Consider the following 11,191-nt stretch of genomic DNA (forward strand, 5'->3'; position numbering starts at 1 on the left):
TGGGTCAGGGGGAAACGGGGAGGGTGTCAGGGCAGGGGGTCCTTGATCAGCTGCCCCAAAACCTTCGTCAGCATCTCCCAGTGCAGCCAGAGCCGCTGGGCCTGGGGTGCCCAAAGCCCTGAGCAACCCCCAAGGAAACCTGAAGTCCCTGGAACACAGGGTCCCCCACATCCTCTGGAAGATCCCCCTCTGTCATCAGGTGTGTCTTAGCTCAATGTCTTCATTTTTATCTGGTACTAGGTGTCTGGGAAGGACAAAGAGAAATGCAAAGAATATCCAGGTCACAGGGAGCCAGAACGAAGCTTTTCCTGCACTCGGGGCACTCACAGGGCTTCTCTCAGTGGAGACTCCGTTGGTGTTGGGTCAAGGTAAATATCCGGGAGAAGCTCTTCCCACACTCGGGACACTCATAGGGTCTCTCCCCAGTGTGGATGCGCCGGTGGCTGATGAGATTGGAGTTTGTCTTGAACCCCTTCCCACAGTCGTGGCAGGAGAAGGGCCTCTCATCCCAGTGAGTGCGATAGTGCTTCAGAAGGCTGGACCTGCTCTGAAACCTCTTCCTGCATTTATGACACTCATAGGGTCTCTCCCCCATGTGGATGAGTCGGTGGCTGACGAGGTTGGAGTTTTGATTGAAGCTCTTCCCACAGTCAGAGCAGCAGAAGGGCCTCTCCTCTGTGTGAATGCGATAGTGCTGGAGGAGATGGAAGCTCCTCTGAAATCTCTTCCTGCATTTATCACACTTGTAGGGTCTCTCCCCAGTGTGGATCCTCTGGTGCACAGTCAGGCTTGAGCTCTGGCTGAATCCCTTCCCACACTCCCCACACTCGTAGGGCCGTTCCCCCGTGTGGATTCTCCGGTGTCTGATCAGGTCAGATCTCCACCTGAAGCTCTTCCCACATTCCAAGCACTTGTGGGGCTTCTCCCCATGGTGAAGCTGCTCACGCAGCCCCAGCTCCGAGCTCCGGCCGCCTCCCCGGCCCGGGCTGGCTCTTTCCTGCTGGGATCCCCGGGCTGTGCGTTTGCAGCCCCTCCTGCTGCGGGATCTGTGGGGCTTTTCCTCCCCGTTGCATTCCTGCGCCGTGGAGCCGCTGCAAACGGCCTCTTGCCCGAGGCTGTGCCATGGGGATTTGTCCTCCCTGCTGTCCGTGCTCAGCTCCTGGTCTGGGGGAGGAAGGACAAGGACAGGATGGGATTTGCCTCCGTGCCAGAGGGAAGGGCAAGGAGATCCCCCCAAGGCTGTGATGCAGCCGGGACAGTGCTGGGCTGGGAGATGGAGCAGGACACAGGGGGAAAGGGGCACTGACTTCCTCCTCACCTGCCTGGAGCTCCCGGGACATCGACCTCGTCCACATGGCCTCCTCCTCTCAATGCAGCCAAGGTTTGGGAAATCCTGGTTTAGGGGGGAGAACAAGGGCTGAGCGCGTTGAGTTTGATGGTGGCGCTGCCCAAGGGCAGCTGGAGCAGTCAGCGCCTCTTTCAGCCTCGGGGGCCCGGAGCCCGCTCAGCACCAACCTCCCGCACCCCTCCAGGCTGCCGGGGGTCCCCCGGCTCCGGGATCGCCCCTCTGAGCTCTTCCCGCTCCGGGGCTCGGCTTTGGGCTCCTACAAGATCCAAACATCCCCTGAACCGCAAAGTAAAACCCTCCCGGAGCCCCCCATGACGGATTTGGGGCGAGCTCCCCCTCCCCGCTCACCTCCGGGATTTTACGAGGGCGATTCTGCCGCTCCCGGGGGATGCTCCGGTCTGTGCGGGCGTGCGGGAGAAGCGCGTGGTTCCAAAATCGCTCCTCCTTTTCCTGCCGCTCCTCCTGTGTCCCTCCTCTTCCTCTCGCTGCTTCTCTTCCGTCTCTTCCCGCTCCTCCTCCTCTTCCTCCCGCTCCTCCCCCGCTCCCAGCGCAGCCAGAGCCGCTGGAGCTGGGGTGCCCAACGCCCTGAGAAACCCCCAGGTCCCTCCCAGGACCCCTCAAATCCCTGGAACCGAGCGTCCCCCGCATCCCCTGGAAGATCCCCCCGTGTCCTCAAGCAGGTCGTTATTTAACATCTCTATTTTTACCCTGGTTTTTGGGTGTTTGGGAAGGACAAAGAGAAATGCAAAGAAAATCCAGGCCACGGGGAGGGTGTGCAGCCCCCAGCCAGGTGTCTTCCCAACACGGATCAGCAGCACCAGGGCTCAGGGGGGCTCTGCCCACCGGGGGTCCCTGGGGATCATCCAGCGCGGATCCTGCCATGGGGATGGAGCTGCAGCAGGGCACTGTCTTGGTTTGACAGACAGGTGTCTGCTGAGGAGATCTGGAGCTTCTCTTGAAATGGAAAATGTAAACTCCCTCCCTCTAAATTAATATGACTTGGAAATTAAGGAGCTCTCTGGCAAAGATATGGGATTCACAATAGCAGTTTTTCACTGGGAAAATGAAAATAAAAGTATAGTAATATAAAGACCAAAACACAGGCAAGGTCAGAATGCAGCCTGTAACCCTGTTGCTCAGGGTGTTGGTTACAGTCTGAATAATGGTACCTATAGTTTTCTTGGAGGCACAGATGTGGTTTTGTTGAAGCAATGATTTTGGAGAAGGGTGTAGTTACTTTTTTAACATCTAGTGGTGATGAAGATAGGCCTGGTCTTCTGGGAATTTAGTGGGAAAGGCTGCTCTGATGTTTCAAATTTCAGATTATATTTAGGTAGGAAACCCTTGGCTTTTCTCCTTGGGTGGGGCTTCTCCCATAAGGTATAACTCCTTGTGGGGAGGAGTTGTGAGGGATGGGTCATGGCAGAGATAAGGAGCCCTGCTCCAACTGGTTTCAGCAGATGCTGATAGAATGTATACTTCTGCTTGCATCTTGCATTGCAATTTAAGACATGATCTACTCCTTATTCTATTACCATCTGCATCCTACCCTAATTAATACCTTCTTTAAACTCTGCTATATATTTTTACCCACAGTGAAACTTTACACACAGTTCTCACTTAAGATTAGGTTTTTCTGTGGTACTCAATGGGTTTCTTTATCTTTCTGCATTACCTACTAAGTGTAACTAGGTTTTTGAACAAAAACAATTGTACGGATTGGATTGCCTTTGCTTGAGGTGGGCCTAATCTATACAGTCTTAAAATACCTTTTATGTGTACTACAGGAACTTTATCCCCATGCACTGTGTGCAAGGCTTCAGACTGGGCAGGACCTGATTGAGTGATGGACTCTCAGGTGTTGACTATTTAGGTGGCTTTTGTTAAGTTCATTTCTCAGTTTTTGGATGTTTCCCTGCCAAGGGCCTTTAGGGTGATTTGAAGTAGTCTGTTGTACAGTTCAACTTTCCTGGCAGCTGGTGTGTGATAAGGGATATGATCTATTTCTTCAATATCCTGTTTTTTGGCTGAGGTGTTTCTAAGGCTGTTCTTGAAATGGGTCCTGTTGTCTGAGGATTCTCTCAGGGGTGCTGTGTCTTTATAGGACTTGCTTTTTTGGGCTTCTGATGGTGTTTTGAGTAGCAATGTGAGGTACAGGGTGGGTTTCTAATGATCTAGTGGTGGCTTCTACAGTTGTGATCACGTAGCACTTGCCTTGGGGGGTTTGAGGCAGTGTGATGTAGTTCATTTGCTGGGCTTCTTTATACTTATATTTGGAATACTGCCCCCCCATATTAGAGAGGCCTTATCGGCTTGGCTTACTTGATTTTAGCACATTTTTGGTTTAGAGTTGTGGATAACTTGAGAAATGGATTTTATACTAAATATGCTTTTCAGTTTTGTGCCTACTTATAGGTGGCATTTAGCCTTGATGGCTTGAGGCAGTGTGGGCCTATCGAGCTAGGAACAACTCTCCCTTATGTTACTAATTTCAATTTATTTGTGACATCTCCAATTTTGCAGCTTGATCTACTTGCTCCTTGTTTTAGTGTTCTTTATTAGCCTGACTTTTGGCTTTCTACATGATGGACCTTTACAGAGAGTTTGTCTGAGTGGCAATGTTTTTCCACTCATCACCAACCTCAATTGGTTTTCCTTTATGTTGCTACCTGGCCTTTTTTTACCTTTCTAGCTAACTCCACAAAGCATTGGTTACTATTTATGATTCAATATAAAGGTAGAGCTTTGGCCAGTTCTCTGTTTCAGCAGTGTCCAGGGCCAGCTGAATGGCTTTGAGTTCAGCAAGTGCACTTGATTCACCTTCTCCTTCAGTAGCTTGTGTGACTCGTCGTGTGGGGCTCCCTGCGGCCACTTTCCACTTCTGGTTCATCTCAACCATGAGACAGAAACTGTCAGTGACAAGAGCACAGCGTGTTTCTTGTGCTGGTAGTTGGTTGTATGGTGGAGCTTTTTAGCCTGGGTGACTTGTTTCTGCTCCTTTTTGTTAGTGAGACTAAAGTTTTTCTCTTGTGGCCAGTTTTACCTGTTTTTAAAATTTCAGGGTGATTTGTGTTTCTGATCCGGCCGTGCTGTGTGATTAGAGCAATCCATGGGCTCCATGTGGTGTGGGTGGCGTGGTGGGTAGAGGAGCCTTTTCCTTAAACATCCACCCCAGAACTGGGAGTCAGGGTGCCAGGAGGAGTTGTGCTTTTGTGATAATTTCTTTTGAGGTGGCTTGAACTTTCTTATTATAGGCAGATAACATTTTGCTTGGTTTTTGTTTTGTTTTTTGGGTTTTTTTGTGCGTGCAGTTTTCATCAGACTTTCTGTAACTTTGACTCTAGAATTCTAGTGCTCAGCCTCACGTCTCCCCTGGCACCTTCTGCTAAAGGCTCCAGGACAAGCCATTGTTCTTGGCTGCAGAGTAAAGCACATTCCTCACCTCTGGTCCCGTCCTGACTGGGCCAAGGGCACTGCATGAGCGATTTTCTGCTTGGTCTGGGTGAAGGTTTGTTGCTGTTCAGGGCCACAGCTGGAATTGTTCTTCTTAGGGTGAGCAGGTAGAGAGGGCTCACAATGTGGCTGCACTCAGGAATGCATTCTCTAAAAACCTGTGGCCCCTAGGAAAGCTTGTGATTCCTTCTTGCTGCTTGGTGGAGACACTGTGATGATCTCATTGATCATTTCAGTGGGGATGTGGCTCTGTCCATCTTGCCACTCTACTCCCAGGAACTGGATCTCTCAGGTAGGTCCCTTGACTTTGCTCTTTTCGATGGCGAAACCTCCTTCCAGCAGAATCTGGATGATTCTCTCTCCTTTCTCAAATACTTTTATTGCTCTGTTCCTCCATACAATGATGTTCTTGATGTATTGCAGATGTTTTGGAGCTTTACCCTTTTCCATTGCAGCCTGGATCAGCCCGTGGCAGATGGTGGGGCTGTGTTTCCACCCCTGGGGCAGTCGGTTCCAGGTGTGCTACACGTCCCTCCAGGTGAAAGCAAACTGAGGCCTGAACTCTGCTGCCAAAGGAATGGAGGAAAATGCATTGGCAATGTCAATGGTGCCACTTTGCTGCCTTGGGCTCCAGCTCCTCCTGGAGATCCAGCGTGTCCGGCACGGCAGCGCTCAGCACTGGAGAATCAATGATTGGGAGAGAGAGGGGGTCTACTGACTGCTGATCAGAATCCAAATTTACTCTCAGCTACATGTGCTTATATATCATTTTTAGGAAAGTTTGTAATTTCTTACCACATTGTTTGGGTTAAACATCACACAAAAAAGCTTACACATTTTGCAACATTTCTATTTGATTCATTCTTCTTTTCTGTCACCACTTTTGATCCAATCTTTATGGAGTCTTCAAAGCTCTGTTTGTTCTTGCCAAGGCATCTTGGTTATCAAGCTGCTTATGCTGATTAAATCCACAGTACTCTGTCTTAGCTCCCACAGTGGAGTCACTTTATTCAAGGCACAATAGCCTACAGTCAATTTCTATTTTCTGTCAGTCTTGCCCACAGGCAGACTGGGACTGTTGAAGGGTGAGTGGGTTTTACTGAGCACCCTTTGACTTTCTAGCCAGAATTTTATGGATGGGGATAATGGCATCCTGATTCATCTGATACTTCTGGCTGTGTGCTGTTGAGGTGTGTCATGATCCACCCAACCCGAGCGGGAGTCGTGACAGGTTCTTTTATGGATCTCACAGTGCAAATGACACAGCAGGGGACAAAACCAGTTTACTTTTGCAGAAATGTACTTTGTTTAGTGCCAATCAAAATGCGATAGTGGGACAGAGAGAGAGAGAGAGAGAGAGAGAAAGGGGTGAGGGGTGTCGGGATTATATCTACCAAGACGGGCAGACGAATCCTCGTGGAGCAGCCAATAGATGTCTGTTGCCCTCTGGGGAGATCTTGGGGGTCTCCTCTGAGAAAGTCACTTTTATAGTCCTTTTGCAAAGCGAGTGGCTTCTGGCCAAAACGAGGGAATATTTATGGACTATTGTATGTGGAGATCGTTACCCTGAGGAACAGGTGGAAACAGGATGTTTCAAGGCACACCAAACCATCTTTGTTGTTATGAACACACGCAGGGTAGCTCATACCAGACCAGTCCATTGTTAAACCAATCCTGGTAGGCATCACCTGCGGAACAGTCACTTGGCGTTCCTCCCATCCCTGGCCAGCGCAGGGCTCAGGCGAGGGTCGTTGGGCAGAAACAGATGAGAGGCTCAGATGGACTCTCACAGCTGGGCAGGTACTCCAAGTAACCCAAAAACGCCTGAAAACCTCCTCAACATTTCAATTAAACGGACAAAGATGGAATAAATTTGAATAAGTATGAAATATTTAGGGCTATATTTTATTTACATTTAAACAATGGAGGGTTGAAAAGGTGCATTGTGTGTTAAGACCTATCAAAACCAAGGAACCCTTGAAGAAATCCCCCAAATCCTTTTAAGAATCCCTTGAAAACAAGTAAAATTGAGTAGAAGCATAATAAAGATGAATAAATACAAACAAGTTAAAATTAAGGTATAATTTTGAAATTGAGAGGTAGAAAATGGGGCTTGGGATGTTAAAATGCGTCAAGAAAGCACCAAAATCCCCAAGCACCAAATTCCCCTCACACCTGGGCTGGCTGTCCCACAGTTCAAGTAAAGAGTCCTCCAGTAGGTCAGGGGAGCAGCAGCCCTCTTGCTGAGGCACAGAAATGGGTCAGTGCCACAATTGTGTGCTTTGGAAATCAGTGTAGGGTTCCTCCATGCTGTCAGAACTCTAATAGAGCTGTGGTGGCTGAGGGATGTACATGGGAAGGGTTTTTCTGCCATGAACTGGACTTGTTGACCATCTGAGCTCTGTTGAGGGGCAGTCTGGGAGCCTGTTCCTTTCCCTTCCCCAAGGGCAGAGTGTTGGTGAGGGCTGGAGTTGGAGGCTGTGTGTGCCCGACAGCCGGTACCGTGGGGCTGCGGATGCTGCTGCCAGCGTGGGCTTGTCTGAGCTGGGCCTTGTGCCTCTTCCAGGTGTCCCTGCTGCAGTCACAGCTGGCCCGGGACTGGCAATACCAGCAGAACTACACTGAGAGCTGCTCAAAAACCAGGCAAGAGCTGTCAGACCTTCACCAGGAGCTCTCCTGCTCCTTTGCAGCTCTGCTCAAGGAGCCCAGGTCTGCTCTTGTGGAACAGAGACTTGAAGCTGCATTGATCTCTGAACTGATGTCACTTGGCAGTGACAGCCTTGGGCCATCAGTCTCTGCAGAGACAGGCCCTGGAGAAGGCAGGTGCAGCTCTTCTCTTCCACGGAGAATTTGTGCCCTGCCAGTTCCTGTCAACTGGGACACAGAAGTCCTCCATAGGACACAGAAGAGTGCTATTGAAGATCAGGGGAAAAAATACTTACTAAAGCTTTTCCAAGCATACCCATATGGTTCTTGAAGGTCTGTTCCTAGCGAGGAAACTTTGATGTAATCAACAAGAATTTTCTTCTGCCTAGAAGATCTAGATATATTGCCAAACACAGTGCAGAGAAAAAATTGCACTTGTGGCGGTGTCATTTTTGATCTATTTTATAAGCCTTAAACACTGCAGCTCTTGGCATTTCTCTGCAGGAATTTCAAAAGCCTCTGAAACACCATTTTTCCTCCTCATGTGACTGTTCTAAACACAAGGCTTTCTTTTCCATGAATATTTGTAAGCACCAAGAATCTTTATGGGCTTTTTCTTACATCTCCCCCATGTCAGGGAAGACAGAAGAATTCCTGTGACTCAGGAACTAAGCGCATCCCTAAAGAGGATGTGGTTCTTGAGAATGCTGAACCTTAAAATTGATGCTGTCTGGACCAGCAACTTGTAACTCGTGTTCTGAGCCAGGGCCCTGCCCGGCACGACTGTGGGGACACGGGGGAGGCAGGGCAGGTGCCAGAGCCAGCAGGGAGCTGGGGCTGGGGAGAGCCGGGGAGGGCCATTCCACCAGTCCCTGGAATGATGGGCTTCGGATCCTGGCAACCGTCAACAGGCCATGGAATGTTGGAATGTTGGGGGTTGGACCCTGGTAACCGTCAACAGGCCATGGAATGTTGGAATGTTGGGGGTTGGACCCTGGCAACAATCGACAGCTCCTGGCTCATTGGGGTTTGGACCCTGGAGCTGTCAACAGCTCATGAGCGTTGGGGCTCAGACCTTGCCAAGGCCAACGGCACCTTCTTGAGTGCTATTGACCTTGAAAAGGCCAACGACATCTGGCGATTGGGGTTAGACCCTGCTAAGGCCAAAGGCCTTTGGAGATTGGGGTTTATACCCTGCAAAGGCCAAGGGCCTTTGGTGATTGGGGTTAGACCCTGCAAAGGCCAAGGGCCTTTGGAGATTTGGGTTCAGACCCTGGAAAGGCCAAGGGCCTTTGGAGATTTGGATTTAGACTTTGCAAAGGCCAAGGGCCTTTCGAGGTTTGGGTTTAGACTCTGCAAAGGCCAAGGGCTTTGGTCACTGGGGTTTAGACCCTGCAAAAGTCAACAAACTGTGGACACTGGGATTTGGTGACTGTTGGTGCCAAAGGAGCAGATGGACAGCCAGCGGGTGAGTGAAAAAGCCACTGCTCTCTGTGTGCCAGACCCAGCAGGGACCTGGCTTGGCTGGGTGTGTGCCTCAGGGGAACTGGTTCCCCTTGGGAATAGCAAGGGATTAACAGTTGGCTGTTCCAGAGCTTTGGTGCTTGCTGTGGGGACAGGCCTGGGAGGGAATGGGGGGCTTCTGGCCACATCTCCCGCTCCATCCTTGTTCCACTGGAGTCCGTAGGCACAAACAAGGGAGTAGCTTTTCATTGCCTTCCCTTCAGCCCAATTTACAGCACAGCCTCAGTTCTTCCCAGAGGCAAGAATGGGTTTCTCCCTGACATCTCCAAGATGATCCACAGAGGCCCAGAGGAGGCCATGGGATTAATAGGAAGATGCTCCAAGGGCTGGAGCATCAGCGCCAAGGGAAAAGGATGCAAGAGTTGCTGTTGTCCAGCCTGGGGAAGGTTCCAGGGTGACCTTAGAACCCCTTTCCAATGCCTGAGGGGGCTGCAAGAGAGTTGGAGAGGGACTTAAGCGAGGGACCTGCAAGGACAGAACAAGGGACAGTGACTTCCTACCGAGACATGGCAGAGATAGATGGGATATTGGGAGAGAATTCTGCCCTGTGAGGGTGCTGAGGCCCTGGCACAGGTTGTCAGGAGAAGCTGTGGCTGCCCCTGGATCCCTGGAGTGTTCAAGGCCAAATTGGACTGGGTTCTGGGCAGCTCCCCTTCTGGCGTTCTTAAAAGTGATGAGACACCTTCCAACATGTTCATTTGTGCTACTGTCAAACTACTGGGCTGGAAATATTCCAAAGGAGGGGAGGAAGAGCTCAGCTGGAATTGCTATGCTTTGGGACAGGCTGGGAAGCACTTAGAGGTGGCTGCCTCAGGAGCAGCCATGCAGTCTGAGTGTGCTCTGCCCTGTGCTCTTGCAGGGAGATCGAGAACTTTCTCACTGGGAATGTTCCTCCAGATCCCCTCAGGTGATTAAACAGTGCAGGGTGTTGGTTACAGTCTGAATAATGGTACCTGTAGTTTTCTTGGAGTGACAGATGTGGTTTTGTTGGAGCAATGATTTTGGAGAAGGGTGTAGTTACTTTTTTAACATGTACTTGTGATGAAGATAGGCCTGGTCTTCTGGGAATTTAGTGGGAAAGGTTGCTCTGATGTTTCAAATTTCAGATTTTATTTAGGTAGGAAATCCTTGGCTTTTCTCCTTGGGTAGGGCATCTCCCATAAGGTATAACTCCTTGTGGGGAGGAATTCTGCGGGATGAGTCATGGAAGAGATAAGGAGCCCTGCTCCACCTGGTTTCAGCAGATGGTGATGGAATGTATACTTCTGCTTGCAGCTTGCATTGCAACTTAAGACATTATCTACTCCATATTCTATTACCATCTGCATCCTACCTTAATTAATACCTTTTTTCAACTCTGCTCTATATTTTTATCCACAGTAAAACTTTACACACAGCTCTCAATTAAGATTAGGTTTTTCTGTCGTCCTCAATGGGTTTCTTTATCTTTCTGCATTACCTACTAAGTGTAACTGGGTTTTTGAGCAAAAACAATTGTACGGATTGGTTTGCCTTTGTTTGAGGTGGGCCTAATCTGAACAGTCTTAAAATACCTTGTATGTGTGCTGCAGGGACTTTATCCCCATGCACTGTGTGCAAGGCTTCAGACTGGGCAGGACTTGCTTGAGTGATGGACTCTCAGGTGTTGACTGTTTAGGTGGCTTTTGTTAAGTTCATTTCTCTATCTTTGGATGTTTCCCTGCCAAGTGCCTTTAGGGTGATTTGAAGTAGTCTGTTGTACAGTTCAACTTTGCTGGCAGCTGCTGTGTGATAAGGGATATGATCTATTAATTCAATATCTTGGTTTTTGGCTGAGGTGTTTCTAAGGTTGTTCTTGAAATGGGTCCTGTTGTCTGAGGATTCTCTCAGGGGTGCTGTGTATTTATAGGACTTGCTTTTTTGGGCTTCAGACAGTGTTTTGAGTAGTAGTGTGAGGTACAGGGTGGGTTTCTAATGATCTAGTGGTGGCTTCTACAATTGTGATCACATAGCACTTGCCTTGGAGGGTTTGAGGCAGTGTGTTGTAGTTCATTTGCTTGGCTTCTTTATACTTATATTTGGAATACTGTCCCCCATATTAGAGGCTTTATTGGCCTGGCTTGCTTGATTTTAGCACGTCTTACAGTTATGGATAACTTGAGAAATGCAATTTATAGTTAAATCTGCTTTTCAGTTTTGTGCCTACTTATAGGTTGCAATATTTTACCACTCATCAGCAGC

This window comes from Erithacus rubecula (assembly GCF_903797595.1).
Source record: "Erithacus rubecula genome assembly, contig: scaffold_508_arrow_ctg1, whole genome shotgun sequence".
Taxonomy (NCBI): domain Eukaryota; kingdom Metazoa; phylum Chordata; class Aves; order Passeriformes; family Muscicapidae; genus Erithacus; species Erithacus rubecula.